The following is a 21,539-nucleotide window of genomic DNA, read 5'->3' on the forward strand; positions in this document are numbered from 1 at the left end:
TTTGGTGGTGCACCCCGCACGAACAATCCCGCCTCGACCAGCCTGAACAATTCCCCTCTCGAAGGAAGGCCTCGGCCTTAATCGTCCACGACAAACAGCTCGACGAGGCATGAAGCACCCACGGGAGCCGGAGCATGACGATGCAGAGTCTCGGTTCACAGGAGCCTGGGAAGAACATCCCGTACGGAACCCTTTACCCGAAAACATCCGAACCGCACATGCTCGCGACAGTCCTGCCGTTAGAGAATGCACCGTGCACGCGACCGAGTAAGGCCACTCAGAGACATCCATTTCCCAGGTATATGCCCCCTACGCACTTTTGGTGGCGCAACTCGCACGAACAGTCCCACCTCGACCCCGTAAACAAGCTTTTTTGCCTCGAAGAGTTCGTCGGAGACGAAGAAGCAACCTTCAGTGCAAACGTAGCACTCTTTTGTGCAACCGCCCAAACAACGCCCCCTCTACCCTCTGTCGAAACACTCGGCATTGCTGCTCCCTAAGGTGAGCTTCTCCTCATAGGCAATTCCGCTCTTATCCGGTCACGTTTGTGTGCCCGAATTTCGCAAGGCAACCTCCATGGGACATGGAAAAGACTCGAGAAGAGAGCTCGCTCACGGGAGAGAGAAGCCAAGGAGACCACGAGAGTGCTGAGAGTGGGACAGCGCTGAATAGGCGGGAGAAGCCTGCGCGTATAAACGGAGATATATATCCAATTGCAACGAAGGAACGTGCCAAAGATCGAGAACAATGGCAGAAATGCTAGTAACGTGCACTTCGGGACCAACGCATCACCGGAAGACAACCGCCAAACATCGAAAGAGTCGCGATGCTCCGCAACCTACGTGCAAAGCGGTCGCACACCGGGTAAGGGAGTGAGAGCCCCAAACATAGCTGGGCGAGGCGCTCACTCCGCTCTTTAATATCTCGTTAATACCGCCAAGGAAATGGCACAAGCACACACACACAAGCATCCTCGGAAGAGGACAGTTCGAGTGACAGGTCAAATCCAAGAGTTCCGAAGACTACCTCCAGGAACAATCGGGAACAAGACCGATTACAAGTCGTCGAGTCTGTTACTGGGCGAACACGAGATGCGCACAGGAAATCGATCAGCCCTCACAATGGCCCAAGGCCAGAGATCGGACTGCTACGATTTACCCCAACAATCATCGTGCCACTCTTCGCAGAGAGGTGATAGACGCCAACGAGCCCGCGCATAGCAATCGAGGTGTAAAAAGGGCGTTGAAGGCAGGAAGCCTGGACGAAAGAGGCTACGAGGTCACCTCGAAGCGGTCTAAGAATCGGGCGCACTTGGGGCGACTACCAGTGCCAACCCCTTATCCCGCGGTGCGTCCGACACACAGAAATTTCCAAGGCGGCCAAGGAGCCTCCCCGCATAGCAATCGGGGTGTGAGGTTACGGATGCAGCATTGATAGCAATCGAGGTGTGAGGCGAAGGATGCAGAAGTGAGAGCCGAGGGATGTAGCAGAGATAGCAATCGGGGTGTGTGATGCAGAAGAGATAGCAATCGAGGTGTGCGGTGGGAAGGGCCCAGCAGCCAGAATGCATGAAGCGACGGATGAAGCAGTGATGACAACCGGGCTGTGAGGAGAGGAGGGATGCAGCCAAGAAAGCAATCAGGGCTCGAGGCAAGGGATGCATCAAGGATAGCAATCATGTTGTGAGGCGAGATTCCAAAGGCTAAACGTGAGAGGCTGCAGGGTCGACTCAGAGAGGTCTATGCATGTGAGAGGCTGAAAGCAAGGTCGACTCGGAGCGGTCTATGCATCGGGCGCGCTTGGGGCGACTACCAGTGCCAACCCCTTATCCCGCGACGCGTCCGACAAAGAGAACGTTCCAAGGCGGCAGAGGAGGTTACCAGCCGAAGGATGCAGTAGCAATAACAGGTATAGTTCCGCGGCGGCCGAGAAGACTCACCGCATAGGAATCGGGATGCGAGGCGAGGGATGCGGCGGGAAGGCCCCGACGGCTAAACGGAAGAGGCTGCAGGGCCGCCTCGGAATGGTCCAAGCATCGGATGCGATTGGGACGACTACCAGTGCCAACCCCTTATCCCGCGATGCGTCCGATACACAGATAGTTCCAAGGCGGCCGAGGAGCCTCACCGCATATCAATCGGGGTGCGAGGCGAGGGATGGGGCGGGAAGGCCCCAACGGCTAGACGGAAGAGGCTTCAGGGCCACCTCGGAATGGTCCAAGCATCGGACGCGCTTGGGGCGACTGCCAGTGCCAACCCCTTATCCCGCGATGCGTCCGATACACAGATGGTTCCAAGGCGGCCGAGGAGCCTCACCGCATAGCAATCGGGGGTGCGAGGCGAGGGATGGGGCGGGAAGGCCCCAACGGCTAGACGGAAGAGGCTTCAGGGCCGCCTAGGAATGGTCCAAGCATCGGACACGCTTGGGGCGACTACCAGTGACAGCCCCCTATCCCGCGATGCGTCCGATACGAAGATGGTTCCAAGGCGGCCGAGGAGCCTCACCGCATAGCAATCGGGGTGCGAGGTGGGGGATGCGGCGAGATGGCCCCAACGGCTAGACGGAAGAGGCCACAGGGCCGCGTCGGAATAGTCCAAGCATCGGACGCGCTTGGGGCGACTACCAGTGACAACCCCTTATCCCGCGATGCGTCCGATACGAAGATAGTTCCAAGGCGGCCGAGGAGCCTCACCGCATAGCAATCGGGGTGCGAGGTGGGGGATGCGGCGAGATGGCCCCAACGGCTAGACGGAAGAGGCTGCAGGGCCGCCTCGGAATAGTCCAAGCATCGGACGCGCTTGGGGCCACTACCAGTGACAACCCCTTATCCCGCGATGCGTCCGATACGAAGATAGTTCCAAGGCGGCCGAAGAGCCTCACCGCATAGCAATCGGGGTGCGAGGTGGGGGATGCGGCGAGATGGCCCCAACGGCTAGACGGAAGAGGCCACAGGGCCGCCTCGGAATAGTCCAAGCATCGGACGCGCTTGGGGCGACTACCAGTGACAACCCCTTATCCCGCGATGCGTCCGATACGAAGATAGTTCCCAGGCGGCCGAGGAGCCTCACCGCATAGCAATCGGGGTGCGAGGCGAGGGATGCGGCGAGATGGCCCCAAAGGCTAGACGGAAGAGGCTGCAGGGCTGCCTCGGAATAGTCCAAGCATCGGACGCGCTTGGGGCGACTACCACTGCCAACCCCTTATCCCGCGATGCGTCCGATACACAGATAGTTCCGAGGCGGCCGAGGAGGTGGGGGATGCAGCGAGATGGCCCCAACGGCTAGACGGAAGAGGCTGCAGGGCCGCCTCGGAATAGTCCAAGCATCGGACGCGCTTGGGGCGACTACCAGTGACAACCCCTTATCCCGCGATGCGTCCGATACACAGATAGTTCTGAGGCGGCCAAGGAGCCTCACCGCATAGCAATCGTGGTGCGAGGTGGGGGATGCGGCGAGATGGCCCCAACGGCTAGACGGAAGAGGCTGCAGGGCCGCCTCGGAATGGTCCAAGCATCGGATGCGCTTGGGGCGACTACCACTGCCAACCCCTTATCCCGCGATGCGTCCGATACACAGATAGTTCCAAGGCGGCCGAGGAGCCTCACAGCATAGCAATCAGGGTGCGAGGCGAGGGATGCGGCGAGAAAGCCCCAACGGCTAGAGGGAAGAGGCTTCAGGTCCGCCTCGGAATGGTCCAAGCATCGGACGCGCTTGGGGCGACTACCAGTGACAACCCCTTATCCCGCGACGCGTCCGATACACAGATAGTTCCAAGGCGGCCGAGGAGCCTCACCGCATAGCAATCGGGGTGCGAGGCGAGGGATGCGGCGAGAAGGACCCAACGGCTACACGGAAGAGGCTTCGGGGCCGCCTCGGAATGGTCCAAGCATCGGACGCGCTTGGGGCGACTACCAGTGACAACCCCTTATCCCGCGACGCGTCCGATACACAGATAGTTCCAAGGCGGCCGAGGAGCCTCACCGCATAGCAATCGGGGTGCGAGGCGAGGGATGCGGCGAGAAGGACCCAACGGCTAGACGGAAGAGGCTTCGGGGCCGCCTCGGAATGGTCCAAGCATCGGACGCGCTTGGGGCGACTACCAGTGACAACCCCTTATCCCGCGACGCGTCCGATACACAGATAGTTCCAAGGCGGCCGAGGAGCCTCACCGCATAGCAATCGGGGTGCGAGGCGAGGGATGCGGCGAGAAGGACCCAACGGCTAGACGGAAGAGGCTTCGGGTCCGCCTCGGAATGGTCCAAGCATCGGACGCGCTTGGGGCGACTACCAGTGACAACCCCTTATCCCGCGACGCGTCCGATACACAGATAGTTCCAAGGCGGCCGAGGAGCCTCACCGCATAGCAATCGGGGTGCGAGGCGAGGGATGCGGCGAGAAGGACCCAACGGCTAGACGGAAGAGGCTTCGGGTCCGCCTCGGAATGGTCCAAGCATCGGACGCGCTTGGGGCGACTACCAGTGACAACCCCTTATCCCGCGACGCGTCCGATACACAGATAGTTCCAAGGCGGCCGAGGAGCCTCACCGCATAGCAATCGGGGTGCGAGGCGAGGGATGCGGCGAGAAGGACCCAACGGCTAGACGGAAGAGGCTTCGGGTCCGCCTCGGAATGGTCCAAGCATCGGACGCGCTTGGGGCGACTACCAGTGACAACCCCTTATCCCGCGACGCGTCCGATACACAGATAGTTCCGAGGCGGCCGAGGAGCCTCACCGCATAGCAATCGGGGTGCGAGGCGAAGGATGCGGCGAGAAGGACCCAACGGCTAGACGGAAGAGGCTTCGGGTCCGCCTCGGAATGGTCCAAGCATCGGACGCGCTTGGGGCGACTACCAGTGACAACCCCTTATCCCGCGACGCGTCCGATACACAGATAGTTCCAAGGCGGCCGAGGAGCCTCACCGCATAGCAATCGGGGTGCGAGGCGAGGGATGCGGCGAGAAGGACCCAACGGCTAGACGGAAGAGGCTTCAGGGCCGCCTCGGAATGGTCCAAGCATCGAACGCGCTTGGGGCGACTACCAGTGACAACCCCTTATCCCGCGACGCGTCCGATACACAGATAGTTCCGAGGCGGCCGAGGAGCCTCACCGCATAGCAATCGGGGTGCGAGGCGAGGGATGCGGCGAGAAGGACCCAACGGCTAGACGGAAGAGGCTTCAGGGCCGCCTCGGAATGGTCCAAGCATCGGACGCGCTTGGGGCGACTACCAGTGACAACCCCTTATCCCGCGACGCGTCCGATACACAGATAGTTCCGAGGCGGCCGAGGAGCCTCACCGCATAGCAATCGGGGTGCGAGGCGAGGGATGCGGCGAGAAGGACCCAACGGCTAGACGGAAGAGGCTTCAGGGCCGCCTCGGAATGGTCCAAGCATCGGACGCGCTTGGGGCGACTACCAATGACAACCCCTTATCCCGCGACGCGTCCGATACACAGATAGTTCCGAGGCGGCCGAGGAGCCTCACCGCATAGCAATCGGGGTGCGAGGCGAGGGATGCGGCGAGAAGGACCCAACGGCTAGACGGAAGAGGCTTCAGGGCCGCCTCGGAATGGTCCAAGCATCGGACGCGCTTGGGGCGACTACCAGTGACAACCCCTTATCCCGCGACGCGTCCGATACACAGATAGTTCCGAGGCGGCCGAGGAGCCTCACCGCATAGCAATCGGGGTGCGAGGCGAGGGATGCGGCGAGAAGGACCCAACGGCTAGACGGAAGAGGCTTCAGGGCCGCCTCGGAATGGTCCAAGCATCGGACGCGCTTGGGGCGACTACCGTTGCCAACCCCTTATCCCGCGATGCGTCTGATACACAGATAGTTCCGAGGCGGCCGAGGAGCCTCACCGCATAGCAATCGGGTTGCGAGGCAGATTATTGGGAAGGGAACCCCCTGGGATGCGGCTCAAGCAGTGCCCAAAGGGACTGGAATGCGGAATCACATCGAGAGACCCAAATGCTATACGAGGGCTCAAATCGAATTATCGATTTGGCCACGACATGGACGCATCGGAACGACTACCTTTGCCGAACCACTCGCAATTGCATCCATACCGAAACCAATAGACATTTCCGTTAGAGCCCTCGCATAGCATTCGGGAATCTCGCATGCCCCTCTAAATCGACCAATGCTGGCGCTCAATGAAAATCCGAGCGCTACCACCGTTCGAGCGCCAGCATTGGTCGAGTTAGAGGGGCACGGGGGAGAATGCTCCAGTCAACACCTCCCCTATATAAGTTATTTGTCCGATTCTCGCACAACCGTAGTCTGCCTCGTCGAATCAAACAACGGTCCCAGATTCCGACTTCCGTTCCGTAGAGACCCAAAAGCTAGATGGAGGCTCGCAAGAAAGAGAGTCGGCGCATAGCAATCGGGTTTCTCGAACGTTTAGGGACCGAGCTCACTTGCGGATAGGGCAAAATCCGCCAAGCAACCCAAAAGCTAGACGGGGGCTCGAATCGAATCGCCTAGGCGGCCACAACAACGACGTGTTGGATCGACTACCAGTGCCAAACCATTCAGCAAGACTAGTCTGTGTCGAGGCCGGATAGAGATTCTCAGAGAGCGCCCGCATAGCATTTAGGAGACCTGCCGCGTCCCTCACACTCGACAAATGGTGGTGCACGTTTATAAATCCGAGCGATCCCAACCCTTTCAAGCACCAACATCGGTCGAGATAGAGGGGCACGGAGGGGGCTGCGTGAGACAACACAGTCCCCTATATAAGTTATTTGTCCGATTCTCACACATCCGAAGAATGGTCATCAAATCGGACAACAGCCCAAACTTCCGACTTCCGTCCCAGAAAGCCCAAGAGCTATCTAAAACGTTCATGGCCGGAACTCGATCGCGGCTATACCAGTCCGCCAAGCAACCCAAAAGCTAGACTGGAGCTCTAGTCGAATCACCTCTGTGGCCATTGCAAGGACGTGTTGGAGCGACTACCATTGCCGAACCATTCCGCAGGTCGAGTCCATACCAAGGCCGCATAGAGATTCACGATGAGCTCCTGCATAGCAATCAGGAGACTTGCCGTGTCCATCACAATCGATAAATCCTGGTGCAAGATTTTTGCATCCGAGCGCTCCAACCAGTCGAGCACCAGCATCAATCGACATAAACGGGCACGGGGGGAGGATGCTCGAGAACACTACCTCCCCTATATAAGTTATTTGTCCGATTCTCAAGCAGCCGAAGTCTGGTCATCGAATCGGGTCAAAGACCACAACTTCCGACTTTACCCACAATGCAAGTCATCGAATCGAACATCGGCCCCCGAGTCGGACTCCATGCGTATGTCAGGTCATCGGACCCAAATTCCGCCTTCCTGCGCATGGCGGGCCATCAATATCAACTCGGTCATCGGACCCAAACTCCGCCTTTTTGCGTATGGCACGCCTTCAAATCGGTCATCGGACCCAAATTCCGCCTTCCTGTGCATGGCGGGCCATCAACATCAACTCGGTCATCGGACCCAAATTCCGCCTTTCTGCGCATGGCACGCCATCAACTCGGTCATCGGACCCAAATTCCGCCTTCCTGCGCATGGCAGGTCATCGGACACAAATTCAGACCTCGCCAATATGCCTACGTATCGAATCGGTCATCGGACCCAACTTCCGACTTCATCCATACTGTAGGGTCTTTGAGGTTGGCGCGGTGCGCTCAACCCAGGGAGTCGACCCATCGAAGCATACACCTCCCCTATATAAGCTATTTGTCCGATTCCCACACCTGTGTAGTTTGCACCTCTGACCAGGACATCGACCCCAACTTCCGAACTCGACTGCAACGACGGCACCAGCGCCTTGGTGCGCACCTTGCGACGCACAGTCCCAACATTCGCCTTCCTGCACATGGCAGGTCATCGGACCCAAATTCCGACCTCGCGAGTATGCCTACATATCGAATCGGTCATCGGACCCAACTTCCGACTTCATCCATACCGTAGGGTCTTTGAGGTTGGCGCGGTGCGCTCAACCCGGGGAGTCGACCCAACGAAGCATACACCTCCCCTATATAAGCTATTTGTCCGATTCCCACACCTGTGTAGTTTGCACCTCCGATCAAGACATCGACCCCAACTTCCGAACTCGCCTCCAACGACCGAACCAGCGCCTTGGTGCGCACCTTGCAACGCACAGTGCCAACATTCGCCTTCCTGCACGTGGCAGGTCATCGGACCCAAATTCCGACCTCGCGAGTATGCCTACATATCGAATCGGTCATCGGACCCAACTTCCGACTTCATCCATACCGTAGGGTCTTTGAGGTTGGCGCGGTGCGCTCAACCCGGGGAGTCGACCCAACGAAGCATACACCTCCCCTATATAAGCTATTTGTCCGATTCCCACACCTGTGTAGCTTGCACCTCCGATCAGGACATCGACCCCAACTTCCGAACTCGACTAAAAAGACCGCACCAGCGCCTTGGTGTGCACCTTGCAACGCACAGTGTCAACATTCGCCTTCCTGCACATGGCAGGTCATCGGACCCAAATTCCGACCTCATGAGCATACCTACTAATCGAATCGGTCATCGGACCCAACTTCCGACTTCATCCATACCGTAGGGTCTTTGAGGTTGGCGCGGTGCGCTCAACCTGGGGAGTCGACCCATCGAAGCATACACCTCCCCTATATAAGCTATTTGTCCGATTCCGACACCTGTGTAGTTTGCACCTCCGCTCAGGACATCGACCCCAACTTCCGAACTCGCCTGCAACGACCGAACCAGCGCCTTGGTGCGCACCAAAAGTGCGCACTTTTGGAGGGCACTTTTCTGCGCTCCAAAGGTGCGCACTTTTGGAGGGCACTTTTTGGAGGGCACTTTTCTGCGCTCCAAAGGTGCGCACTTTTGGAGGGCACTTTTTGGAGGGCACTTTTCTGCGCTCCAAAGGTGCGCACTTTTGGAGGGCACTTTTTGGAGGGCACTTTTCTGCGCTCCAAAGGTGCGCACTTTTGGAGGGCACTTTTTGGAGGGCACTTTTCTGCGCTCCAAAGGTGCGCACTTTTGGAGGGCACTTTTTGGAGGGCACTTTTCTGCGCTCCAAAGGTGCGCACTTTTGGAGGGCACTTTTTGGAGGGCACTTTTCTGCGCTCCAAAGGTGCGCACTTTTGGAGGGCACTTTTTGGAGGGCACTTTTCTGCGCTCCAAAGGTGCGCACTTTTGGAGGGCACTTTTTGGAGGGCACTTTTCTGCGCTCCAAAGGTGCGCACTTTTGGAGGGCACTTTTTGGAGGGCACTTTTCTGCGCTCCAAAGGTGCGCACTTTTGGAGGGCACTTTTGTGCACTCCAAAGGTGCGCACTTTTGGAGGGCACTTTTCCTGTGCTCCAAAGGTGCACACCTAGGTGAGCACCTTCGACCACACCTTGTAGCACACCAAACTCTGACTTTCGACTTCATCCGCAATGCAGGGTCTTTGAGGTTGGCGCAATGCGCACAACCAGGGGAGTCGACCCATCAAACCCAACACCTCCCCTATATAAGCTATTTGTCTGATTCTCATACATGCGTAGCCTGCAGGAGCAATTAGGACATCGACCCCAACTTTCGGCTTCTAAACGAAAACAAGGTCTTTGAGGTTGGTGTAATGCGAACAACTAGGGGAGTCAACCCATCAAACCCAACACCTCCCCTATATAAGCTATTTGTCTGATTCTCATACATGTGTAGTCTACAGGAGCAATTAGGACATCGACCCCAACTTTTGACTTCTTAACGAAAACAAGGTCTTTGAGGTTGACGTAATGCGCACAACCAGGGGAGTCGACCCATCAAACCCAACACCTCCCCTATATAAGCTATTTGTCCGATTCTCATACATGTGTAGCCTGCAGGAGCCATTAGGACATTGACCCCAACTTTTGACTTCTTAACGAAAACAAGGTCTTTGAGGTTGGCGTAATGCGCACAACCAAGGGAGTTGACCCATCAAACCCAACACCTCCCCTATATAAGCTATTTGTCTGATTCTCATACATGTGTAGCCTGCAACAACGATTAGGACATCCACCCCAACTTCTGAATTCGTCTGCGTTGACCGCACCAAAGGTGCACGCCTTGGTGCTCACCAAAATCCGACTTCCGACTTCTTCTGCTATGCGGGGTCTTTGAGGTTGGCGCAGTGCGCACAACCAGGGGAGTCAACCCACCGAATGCAACACCTCCCCTATATAAGCTATTTGTCTGATTCTCATACATGCGTAGACTGCAGCAATGATTAGGACATCCACCCCAACTTTTGACTTCTTAAACAAGACAGGGTCTTTGAAGTTGGTGCAGTGCACACAACCAGGGGAGTCGACCCATCAAACGCAACACCTCCCCTATATAAAGCTATTTGTCCGATTCTCATACGTGTAGTCTGCAGCAGCGATTAGGACATCGACCCCAACTTCCGAATTCGTTTGCATTGACCGCACCAAAGGTGCACGCCTTGGTGTGCACCCTGGAGTGCACTTTGGTGCTCACCTCGGTGCACACTTTGGTGTGCACCTCGGTGTGCACCAAAGGTGCGCACCTTGGAGCGCACCAAAGGTGTACACTTTGGAGCGCACCACATAGGGTCTTTGAGAGGTTGGCGCAGTGCGCACACCAAGGTGGGTGTTGAGGTGCGTGCCGAGGTGGGTGGGTGCTAGGGTGCGCTCCATGGTGGGTGCCAGGGTGGGTGCGTGCTAGGGTGGATTCCAAAGAGGGTCATAGGGTGGGTGCCAAGGTGGGTTGGTGATATAGTGGGTTCAAAGGTGGGTACTAGGGTGGGTTCCAAGGTGGGTCACAAGTTGGGTGCCAGGATGCGTGGGTGTTAGGTTGGGTGCCAAGGTGGGCTCCTGCGTGGGTGGGTGCTAGGGTGGGTTTCAAGGTGGACGCGAGGGCGGGTGCCAAGGTGGGTAACAAGTTGGGTGTTAGGATGGGTGAGTGCTAGAGTGGGTGCCAAGGTGGGTGGGTGCTAAGGTGGATGCCAAGGTGGTTCACAGGGTGGGTGGGTTCTAGGGTGAGTTCCAAGGTGGGTCACAGGTTCAGTGCTAGGGTGGGTGTCAAGGCGGGTGTCGAGGTGCCTGGGTGCTAGGGTGTGGATGCCAATGTGGGTCATAGGGTGGGTACTAGGGTGGGCTGCAATGTGGGTGCCAAGGTGGGTAACATGCTCGGTGGGTTCTAAATTGGGTGCCAGGGTGGGTGTGCACCCACCTTGCCCGAGGTGGGTGCCAAGGTGCCAGTGTGGGTGGGTGCTAAGGTGGATGCCAAGGTGGGTGAGAAGGTGGGTGATAGGTTGAGTGGTAGGATGGGTGGGTGCCAAGATGGGTCACAGGGTGGGTGCAAGGGTGGGTAGGTGCTAGGGTTGGTGTCAGGGTGGGTGGGTGCTAGGTTGGGTTCCAAGGTGGGTGCGAGGGTGAGTGTCAAGGTGGGTCACAGGTTAGGTGCTAGGATGGGTGAGTGCTAGGGTGCAAAGGTGCCAGGGTGGGTGCTAGGATGGGTCGATGCTAGGGTGAGTGGCAAGGTGGGTCCACAAGTGTCAAGGTGGGTGCCGAGGTGGGTGCCAAGTCGGCGACTGCTATGGTGGATGCCAAGGTGGGTCACGGGGTGGGTGCCAAGTTGCTAGGTTGGGTTCCAAGGTGGGTGCCAACGTGGGTGCTAGGGTGCGTGGGTTAAAGGGTGTGTCACAACGTGGGTGCCAGGATGGGTGCGCACCCACACTGGCCAAGACGGGTGCGGGTGCAAGGTTGGGTTCCAAGCCCGGTCACAGGCTGGGTGCTAGGATGGGTGGGTGCCAAGGTGGGCACCAGGGTGGGTGCACCCACCCTGGCCAAGGTGGGTCACGGGGTGGGTCCTAGGGTGGGTAACGGGGTGGGTACTAAGGTGCGTGCCAAGGTGGGTCATAGGGTGGGTGCCAAGGTGGGCACCAGGGTGGGTGTGCACCAACCCTAGCCAGGGTAGGTCACGGGGTGGTTGTCGGGGTGGGCGTCAAGGAGCCAAGGTGGGTGGCAAGTAGCCAAGTTGCGTGCCAAGGTGGGTGTCGGGGTGGGTGCCAAGGATCCAAGGTGGGTGCCAAGGAACCAAGGTGGGTGTCTGGGTGGGTGCCGAGGTGGGAGCCAGGGTGGGTCCCAAGGTGAGTGCAAAGGTGGGTGCCAGGGTCAAGGTGAGTGCCAATGTGGGTTCCAAGGTGCCAGGGTCAGGGTGAGTGCCAATGTGGGTTCAAAGGTGCTAAGTTGGGTGCGAGGTTGGGTGCGAGGGTGGGTGGGTGCCAAGGTGTGCTAGGTGGAAGCCCGGGTGGGTCGGCATCCCATGGGTGTCGAGTTGGGTGCCTGATGGGTGCTTCTTGTCAAGTTTTAGTCGTCGGGACTCATTTCGAGCCTTAGAGGTCGTTTCTTGTCCGGTTGCCCTGTCTTCGACCTGGGAACCCAATTTTGGTCCTCGGGTCCCATTTTTTTTTGTCTCGCATCCCACTTTTGGCCTGTGGCCTTTTCGGGGTCGATTCTCGTTTTGGGCATCAGAGCATGTTTCTTCTCCTAAAACCCAATATTTGTTTATTAAGTCTCGGAACACATTTTTGTTCTCGTGGACCCATCATGGGTCTTGGAACGCATTTGTGGTCCTTGGGTCCCATTTTGCATCCCGAAACTTGTGTTTTGGTGCTTGATCCCTATTTTGGGTGCCCACCTTGCACCAAGTGCGCACCCGGGGCAAACCGAGCGCCTTGGTGCACCGGGGCAAGATCGAGCGTGCACCCGAGGCGCCCCGAACATGCACCAAGGTGCACTCGGCCCACATGTGAGCGCAGGTCGTTGCGCCCGAGGTGGTGTGTGGGCACCGCGTTGCAGACGGGACACTGCACGCACACGACGCCCCCTCCAGGTGCACGCACGTAGGCCGGGCCGGGTGCACACCCGACGCCCTAGCAAGGTGCGCGCACCCGGGCAGGGCTCACACTTGGCGAACGGGGCGCACTTCGCGAGGGAGGGTGTGCACCTCGACGGGGGTGGGTGGCCGGGGTGGATTCGCACGTGGGTCGCGGTTTGCTAAGTACACACTGCGACAAGCTCATAACGGGTGCGATCATACCAGCATTAGTGCACCGGATCCCATCAGAACTCCGCAGTTAAGCGCGCTTGGGCCGGAGTAGTACTGGGATGGGTGACCTCCCGGGAAGTCCCGGTGTTGCACCCTTTTTTAGTTTTTCGCCGGGCGTCGCAATGCTATTTGAATAAACCTTTTGCCCGTTTGCGTTCTCGTCGGGGCCGGGTCGGGCCGGGGTGCGCTGCCCGCACTACCGCGCGCGCGGGGGCGACACCGAGCGCGCACCCGAGGCACCCCGAGCACACAGGCCACGGTGCAACCCGGGCGTTGTGCGCGCACCCCGGTGCGCCCGAGGTGCTGCGCGCGCACCCAGGTGAAATCGGTGTGCACCTCGGCCAGTGCGCGCTCGGTCGAGTCGCGCACGTTGGCCAAGGTGCACGGTGATGTTTCTTACTCTAAGGTTCCGCACCAGACGCCCGGGACAGGTGAGCGAAGCTGGGCGGGGCCGGGTGCGCGGCCGGGGCAGGTGCACGCAGCTGGAGAGAGCTTTGGAGCACACTTCGGAGCGCACCAATGATGCGCTCCATTCAAAAGTTTCCTGAAAAGGCAAAAAAAGTTGAGATTATAGAATTTCCCACTTGAGAGATTGTAAAAAAAAAAAATTTAAAATGAAGGAAACGCGGGTGCCAAGGTGTGCGCAGCCCAGCCAAGGTGTGCGCACCAAGGCGCCCACCCTGGCGAAGGTGCACGCAAGGTGCGCACCCGAGGCAAACCGGACAATTAACCCAACTTTCGACTTCGCGCGCACCTTGGAGCGCACTTCGGAGCGCTCCTTGGTGCGCACCAATCTTGGGCACCTCGGAGTGCACCATGGCGCCCACCAAGGTGCGCACCCGGGGCAAACCGAGCTCCGACTTCGTGCGCACCTTGGAGCGCACGAAAGGTGCGCACCATGGCGCCCACCAAGGTGCGCAGCCCAGCCAAGGCGTGCGCATCAAGGTGCGCACCCTGGCGAAGGTGCGCACCCGGGGCAAACCGAGCTCCGACTTCGTGCGCACCTTGGAGCGCACAAAAGGTGCGCAACCCAGCCAAGGTGTGCGCACCCCGGTCAAACCGAGCTCCGAATCGTGCGCACCAGAGGTGCACGCCATCGTGCGCACCTTGGAGCACACTTCGGAGCCCTCCTTGGTGCGCGCCGATGTTGCGCACCTCGGAGCGCACCCGGGGAAAACAATGCAATTAACCCGACTTTCGACTTCGTGGGCACCTCGGAGCGCTCTCGGGTTCGCACCTCGGAGCACACCGAGGTGCGCACCTTTGATGCGCTGCCTTCACCAATTTCCAGAAAAGGCAAGAAAACATTGAGAAGGTGTGCGCACCGAGGTGCCCACCCTGGCGAAGGTGCACGCGAGGTGCGCACCCGGGGCAAACCGGGCTCCGACTTCGTGCACGCCGCACCTTGGAGCACACTTCGGAGCGCTCCTTGGTGCGCACCAGGGCGCGCAACCCAGCCGAGGTGCCCACCCCGGCGAAGGTGCACGCGAGGTGCGCACCCGGGGCAAACCGGGCTCCGACTTCGTGCACGCCATGGTGCCCACCGCGGCGAAGGTGCACGCGAGGTGCGCACCCGGGGCAAACCGGGCTCCGACTTCGTGCACGCCGCACCTTGGAGCACACTTCGGAGCGCTCCTTGGTGCGCACCATGGTGCCCACCAGGGCGCGCAACCCCGCCGAAGGTGCACGCGAGGTGCGCACCCGGGGCAAACCGGGCTCCGACTTCGTGCACGCCGCACCTTGGAGCACACTTCGGAGCGCTCCTTGGTGCGCACCATGGTGCCCACCAGGGCGCGCAACCCCGCCGAAGGTGCACGCGAGGTGCGCACCCGGGGCAAACCGGGCTCCGACTTCGTGCACGCCATGGTGCGCACCGCGGCGAAGGTGCGCACCCGGGGCAAACCGGGCTCCGACTTCGTGCACGCCGCACCTTGGAGCACACTTCGGAGCGCTCCTTGGTGCGCACCAGGGCGCGCAACCCAGCCGAGGTGCCCACCCCGGCGAAGGTGCACGCGAGGTGCGTACCCGGGGCAAACCGGGCTCCGACTTCGTGCACGCCGCACCTTGGAGCACACTTCGGAGCGCTCCTTGGTGCGCACCATGGTGCCCACCAGGCCGCGCAACCCAGCCAAGGTGTGCGCACCAAGGTGCACGCGAGGTGCGCACCCGGGGCAAACCGGGGTCCGACTTCGTGCACGCCGCACCTTGGAGCACACATCGGGGCGCTCCCGGGTTCGCACCGGCGTTGCGCACCGTGGTGGGCACCTCGGAGCACACCAAGGTGGGCAGCGAGGTGCGCACCTTTGATGCGATGCCTTCACTAATTTCCATAAAAGGCAAAAAAAAAACGAGATTTTAAAATTTCCGTTTTGAAAGATAGTGAGAAAAAGGGAATGCTGGTGCCATCTTGAGCCCGCCCTGGTGCGCAGCCCAGCCAAGGTGTGCGCACCAAGGTGCCCACCCTGGCGAAGGTGCGCGCCCGGGCAATTAATCCAACTTCCAACTTCGCGCGCGCCAGGGTGGGAGCGCACCCAACAACCGGGCCTGGGAAGAGCCAATGCGAGAAACCCCACCAAACGCTCTGACAAAAAAAGAGGGGGCGCTCCAGTAACCCCGCTTCGGAGCGCACCCTGGGCAAACCCAGCCAAGGTGCCCACCCCGGCCAAGGTGCAGGCGAGGTGCGCACCCGGGGCAAACCGGGCTCCGACAACGTGCACGCCGCACCTTGGAGCACACTTCGTAGCGCTCCCGGGTGCGCACCTCAGAGCACACCAAGGTGGGCAGCGAGGTGCGCACCTTTGATGCGCTGCCTTCACTAATTTCCAGAAAAGGCAAAAAAAAAAGGAGATTTTAAAATTTCCGTTTTGAAAGATAGTGAAAAAAACGGAACGCGCGTGCCATCTTGAGCCCGCCCTGGTGCGCAGCCCAGGTAAGGTGCCCACCCTGGCAAAGGTGCGCACCCGGGCAATTAACCCTACTTCCGACTTCGTGCGCGCCAGGGTGGCAACCGGGCCTCGGAAGAGCCAATGCGAGAAACCCCACCAAACGCTCCGACAAAAAAAGAGGCGGCGCTCCAATAACCCCGCTTCGGAGCGCAGCCGGGGCAAACCCAGCCAAGGTGCCCACCCCGACGAAGGTGCACGCGAGGTGCGCACCCGGGGCAAACCGGGCTCCGACAACGTGCACGCAGCACCTTGGAGCACACTTCGAAGCACTCCCGGGTGCCCACCGGCGTTGCGCACCGTGGTGGGCAGCGAGGTGCGCACCTTTGATGCGCTGCCTTCACTAATTTCCAGAAAAAGGCAAAAAAAAATGAGATTTTAAAATTTCCGTTTTGAAAGATAGTGAAAAAAAAGGAACGCGGGTGCCATCTTGAGCCCGCCCTGGTGCGCAGCCCAGGCAAGGCATGCGCACCAAGGTGCCCACCCGAGGTGCACACCCGGGGCAAACCGGGCTCCGACTTCGTGCAGGCCGCACCTTGGAGCACACTTCGGAGCGCTCCTTGGTGCGCACCATGGTGCCCACCAGGGCGCGCAACCCAGCCAAGGTCTGCACACCAAGGTGCCCACCCCGGCGAAGGTGCACGCGAGGTGCGCACCCGGGGCAAACCGGGCTCCGACTTCGTGCACGCCATGGTGCCCACCGCGGCGAAGGTGCACGCGAGGTGCGCACCCGGGGCAAACCGGGCTCCGACTTCGTGCACGCCGCACCTTGGAGCACACTTCGGAGCGCTCCTTGGTGCGCACCATGGTGCCCACCAGGGCGCGCAACCCAGCCAAGGTGTGCGCACCAAGGTGCACGCGAGGTGCGCACCCGGGGCAAACCGGGGTCCGACTTCGTGCACGCCGCACCTTGGAGCACACATCGGAGCGCTCCCAGGTTCGCACCAGCGTTGCGCACCTTTGATGCGCTGCCTTCACTAATTTCAAGAAAAGGCAAAAAAAAACGAGATTTTAAAATTTCCGTTCTGAAAGATAGTGAAAAAAACGGAACGCGGGTGCCATCTTGAGCCCTTCCTGGTGCGCAGCCCAGGCAAGTTGTGCGCACCAAGGTGCCCACCCTGGCGGAGGTGCGCGCCCGGGGCAATCCGGGCTCCGACTTCGTGCACTGCATGGTGCCCACCAAGGCGCGCAACCCAGCCAAGGTGCCCACCGCAGCGAAGGTGCACGCGAGGTGCGCACCCGAGGTGCACACCCGGGGCAAACCGGGCTCCGACTTCGTGCACGCCGCACCTTGGAGCACACTTCAGAGCGCTCCTTGGTGCGCACCAGGGCGCGCAACCCAGCCGAGGTGCCCACCCCGGCGAAGGTGCACGCGAGGTGCGCACCCGGGGCAAACCGGGCTCCGACTTCGTGCACGCCATGGTGCCCACCGCGGCGAAGGTGCGCACCCGGGGCAAACCGGGCTCCGACTTCGTGCACGCCGCACCTTGGAGCACACTTCGGAGCGCTCCTTGGTGCGCACCATGGTGCCCACCAGGCCGCGCAACCCAGCCAAGGTGTGCGCACCAAGGTGCACGCGAGGTGCGCACCCGGGGCAAACCGGGGTCCGACTTCGTGCACGCCGCACCTTGGAGCACACATCGGGGCGCTCCCGGGTTCGCACCGGCGTTGCGCACCGTGGTGGGCACCTCGGAGCACACCAAGGTGGGCAGCGAGGTGCGCACCTTTGATGCGATGCCTTCACTAATTTCCATAAAAGGCAAAAAAAAAACGAGATTTTAAAATTTCCGTTTTGAAAGATAGTGAGAAAAAGGGAATGCTGGTGCCATCTTGAGCCCGCCCTGGTGCGCAGCCCAGCCAAGGTTTGCGCACCAAGGTGCCCACCCTGGCGAAGGTGCGCGCCCGGGCAATTAACCCAACTTCCAACTTCGCGCGCGCCAGGGTGGGAGCGCACCCAACAACCGGGCCTGGGAAGAGCCAATGCGAGAAACCCCACCAAACTCTCTGACAAAAAAAGAGGGGGCGCTCCAGTAACCCCGCTTCGGAGCGCACCCTGGGCAAACCCAGCCAAGGTGCCCACCCCGGCCAAGGTGCAGGCGAGGTGCGCACCCGGGGCAAACCGGGCTCCGACAACGTGCACGCCGCACCTTGGAGCACACTTCGTAGCGCTCCCGGGTGCGCACCTCAGAGCACACCAAGGTGGGCAGCGAGGTGCGCACCTTTGATGCGCTGCCTTCACTAATTTCCAGAAAAGGCAAAAAAAAAAGGAGATTTTAAAATTTCCGTTTTGAAAGATAGTGAAAAAAACGGAACGCGCGTGCCATCTTGAGCCCGCCCTGGTGCGCAGCCCAGGTAAGGTGCCACCCTGGCAAAGGTGCGCACCCGGGCAATTAACCCTACTTCCGACTTCGTGCGCGCCAGGGTGGCAACCGGGCCTCGGAAGAGCCAATGCGAGAAACCCCACCAAACGCTCCGACAAAAAAAGAGGCGGCGCTCCAATAACCCCGCTTCGGAGCGCAGCCGGGGCAAACCAAGCCAAGGTGCCCACCCCGACGAAGGTGCACGCGAGGTGCGCACCCGGGGCAAACCGGGCTCCGACAACGTGCACGCAGCACCTTGGAGCACACTTCGAAGCACTCCCGGGTGCCCACCGGCGTTGCGCACCGTGGTGGGCAGCGAGGTGCGCACCTTTGATGCGCTGCCTTCACTAATTTCCAGAAAAAGGCAAAAAAAAATGAGATTTTAAAATTTCCGTTTTGAAAGATAGTGAAAAAAAAGGAACGCGGGTGCCATCTTGAGCCCGCCCTGGTGCGCAGCCCAGGCAAGGCATGCGCACCAAGGTGCCCACCCGAGGTGCACACCCGGGGCAAACCGGGCTCCGACTTCGTGCAGGCCGCACCTTGGAGCACACTTCGGAGCGCTCCTTGGTGCGCACCATGGTGCCCACCAGGGCGCACCCGAGGCAAACCGGGCTCCGACTTCGTGCACGCCGCACCTTGGAGCACACATCGGAGCGCTCCCAGGTTCGCACCAGCGTTGCGCACCTTTGATGCGCTGCCTTCACTAATTTCCAGAAAAGGCAAAAAAAAACGATATTTTAAAATTTCCGTTCTGAAAGATAGTGAAAAAAACGGAACGCGGGTGCCATCTTGAGCCCTTCCTGATGCGCAGCCCAGGCAAGTTGTGCGCACCAAGGTGCCCACCCTGGCGGAGGTGCGCGCCCGGGGCAAACCGGGCTCCGACTTCGTGCACTGCATGGTGCCCACCAAGGCGCGCAACCCAGCCAAGGTGCCCACCGCAGCGAAGGTGCACGCGAGGTGCGCACCCGAGGTGCACACCCGGGGCAAACCGGGCTCCGACTTCGTGCACGCCGCACCTTGGAGCACACTTCAGAGCGCTCCTTGGTACGCACCAGGGCGCGCAACCCAGCCAAGGTGCTCACCCCGGCGAAGGTGCACGCGAGGTGCGCACCCGGGGCAAACCGGGCTCGGACTTCGTGCACGCCGCACCTTGGAGCACACATCGGAGCGCTCCCGGGTTCGCACCAGCATTGCGCACCTTTGATGCGCTGCCTTCACTAATTTCCAGAAAAGGCAAAAAAAAGAAAAAAATGAGATTTTAAAATTTCCGTTTTGAAAGATAGTGAAAAAAACGGAACGCGGGTGCCATCTTGAGCCCGCCCTGGTGTGCAGCCCAGGCAAGTTGTGCGCACCAAGGCACCCACCCTGGCCAAGGTGGGTCACGGGGTGGGTCCTAGGGTGGGTAACGGGGTGGGTACTAAGGTGCGTGCCAAGGTGGGTCATAGGGTGGGTGCCAAGGTGGGCACCAGGGTGGGTGTGCACCAACCCTAGCCAGGGTAGGTCACGGGGTGGTTGTCGGGGTGGGCGTCAAGGAGCCAAGGTGGGTGGCAAGTAGCCAAGTTGCGTGCCAAGGTGGGTGTCGGGGTGGGTGCCAAGGATCCAAGGTGGGTGCCAAGGAACCAAGGTGGGTGTCTGGGTGGGTGCCGAGGTGGGAGCCAGGGTGGGTCCCAAGGTGAGTGCAAAGGTGGGTGCCAGGGTCAAGGTGAGTGCCAATGTGGGTTCCAAGGTGCCAGGGTCAGGGTGAGTGCCAATGTGGGTTCAAAGGTGCTAAGTTGGGTGCGAGGTTGGGTGCGAGGGTGGGTGGGTGCCAAGGTGTGCTAGGTGGAAGCCCGGGTGGGTCGGCATCCCATGGGTGTCGAGTTGGGTGCCTGATGGGTGCTTCTTGTCAAGTTTTAGTCGTCGGGACTCATTTCGAGCCTTAGAGGTCGTTTCTTGTCCGGTTGCCCTGTCTTCGACCTGGGAACCCAATTTTGGTCCTCGGGTCCCATTTTTTTTTGTCTCGCATCCCACTTTTGGCCTGTGGCCTTTTCGGGGTCGATTCTCGTTTTGGGCATCAGAGCATGTTTCTTCTCCTAAAACCCAATATTTGTTTATTAAGTCTCGGAACACATTTTTGTTCTCGTGGACCCATCATGGGTCTTGGAACGCATTTGTGGTCCTTGGGTCCCATTTTGCATCCCGAAACTTGTGTTTTGGTGCTTGATCCCTATTTTGGGTGCCCACCTTGCACCAAGTGCGCACCCGGGGCAAACCGAGCGCCTTGGTGCACCGGGGCAAGATCGAGCGTGCACCCGAGGCGCCCCGAACATGCACCAAGGTGCACTCGGCCCACATGTGAGCGCAGGTCGTTGCGCCCGAGGTGGTGTGTGGGCACCGCGTTGCAGACGGGACACTGCACGCACACGACGCCCCCTACAGGTGCACGCACGTAGGCCGGGCCGGGTGCACACCCGACGCCCTAGCAAGGTGCGCGCACCCGGGCAGGGCTCACACTTGGCGAACGGGGCGCACTTCGCGAGGGAGGGTGTGCACCTCGACGGGGGTGGGTGGCCGGGGTGGATTCGCACGTGGGTCGCGGTTTGCTAAGTACACACTGCGACAAGCTCATAACGGGTGCGATCATACCAGCGTTAGTGCACCGGATCCCATCAGAACTCCGCAGTTAAGCGCGCTTGGGCCGGAGTAGTACTGGGATGGGTGACCTCCCGGGAAGTCCCGGTGTTGCACCCTTTTTTAGTTTTTCGCCGGGCATCGCAATGCTATTTGAATAAACCTTTTGCCCGTTTGCGTTCTCGTCGGGGCCGGGCCGGGCCGGGGTGCGCTGCCCGCACTACCGCGCGCGCGGGGGCGACACCGAGCGTGCACCCGAGGCGCCCCGAGCACACAGGCCACGGTGCAACCCGGGCGTTGTGCGCGCACCCCGGTGCGCCCGAGGTGCTGCGCGCGCACCCAGGTGAAATCGGTGTGCACCTCGGCCAGTGCGCGCTCGGTCGAGTCGCGCACGTTGGCCAAGGTGCACGGTGATGTTTCTTACTCTAAGGTTCCGCACCAGACGCCCGGGACAGGTGAGCGAAGCTGGGCGGGGCCGGGTGCGCGGCCAGGGCAGGTGCACGCAGCTGGAGAGAGCTTTGGAGCACACTTCGGAGCGCACCA

General features: G+C 60.1%; 2 non-coding genes across 2 annotated transcripts; both read left to right on the forward strand.

Moving 5' to 3' along the window:
- The first annotated feature begins 13,061 nt into the window (after nucleotides 1-13,061).
- LOC131861138 (5S ribosomal RNA) lies at nucleotides 13,062-13,180 on the forward strand. Its single transcript, XR_009360215.1, has one exon. It is a non-coding gene; the product is annotated as a 5S ribosomal RNA (ribosomal RNA).
- Nucleotides 13,181-20,997: 7,817 nt separating this feature from the next.
- On the forward strand, nucleotides 20,998-21,116 carry LOC131861338 (5S ribosomal RNA). The gene has a single exon (XR_009360413.1). It is a non-coding gene; the product is annotated as a 5S ribosomal RNA (ribosomal RNA).
- The last annotated feature ends 423 nt before the right edge of the window (nucleotides 21,117-21,539 follow it).

Source organism: Cryptomeria japonica, unplaced genomic scaffold (genome assembly GCF_030272615.1).
Source record: "Cryptomeria japonica unplaced genomic scaffold, Sugi_1.0 HiC_scaffold_24, whole genome shotgun sequence".
NCBI lineage: Eukaryota > Viridiplantae > Streptophyta > Pinopsida > Cupressales > Cupressaceae > Cryptomeria > Cryptomeria japonica.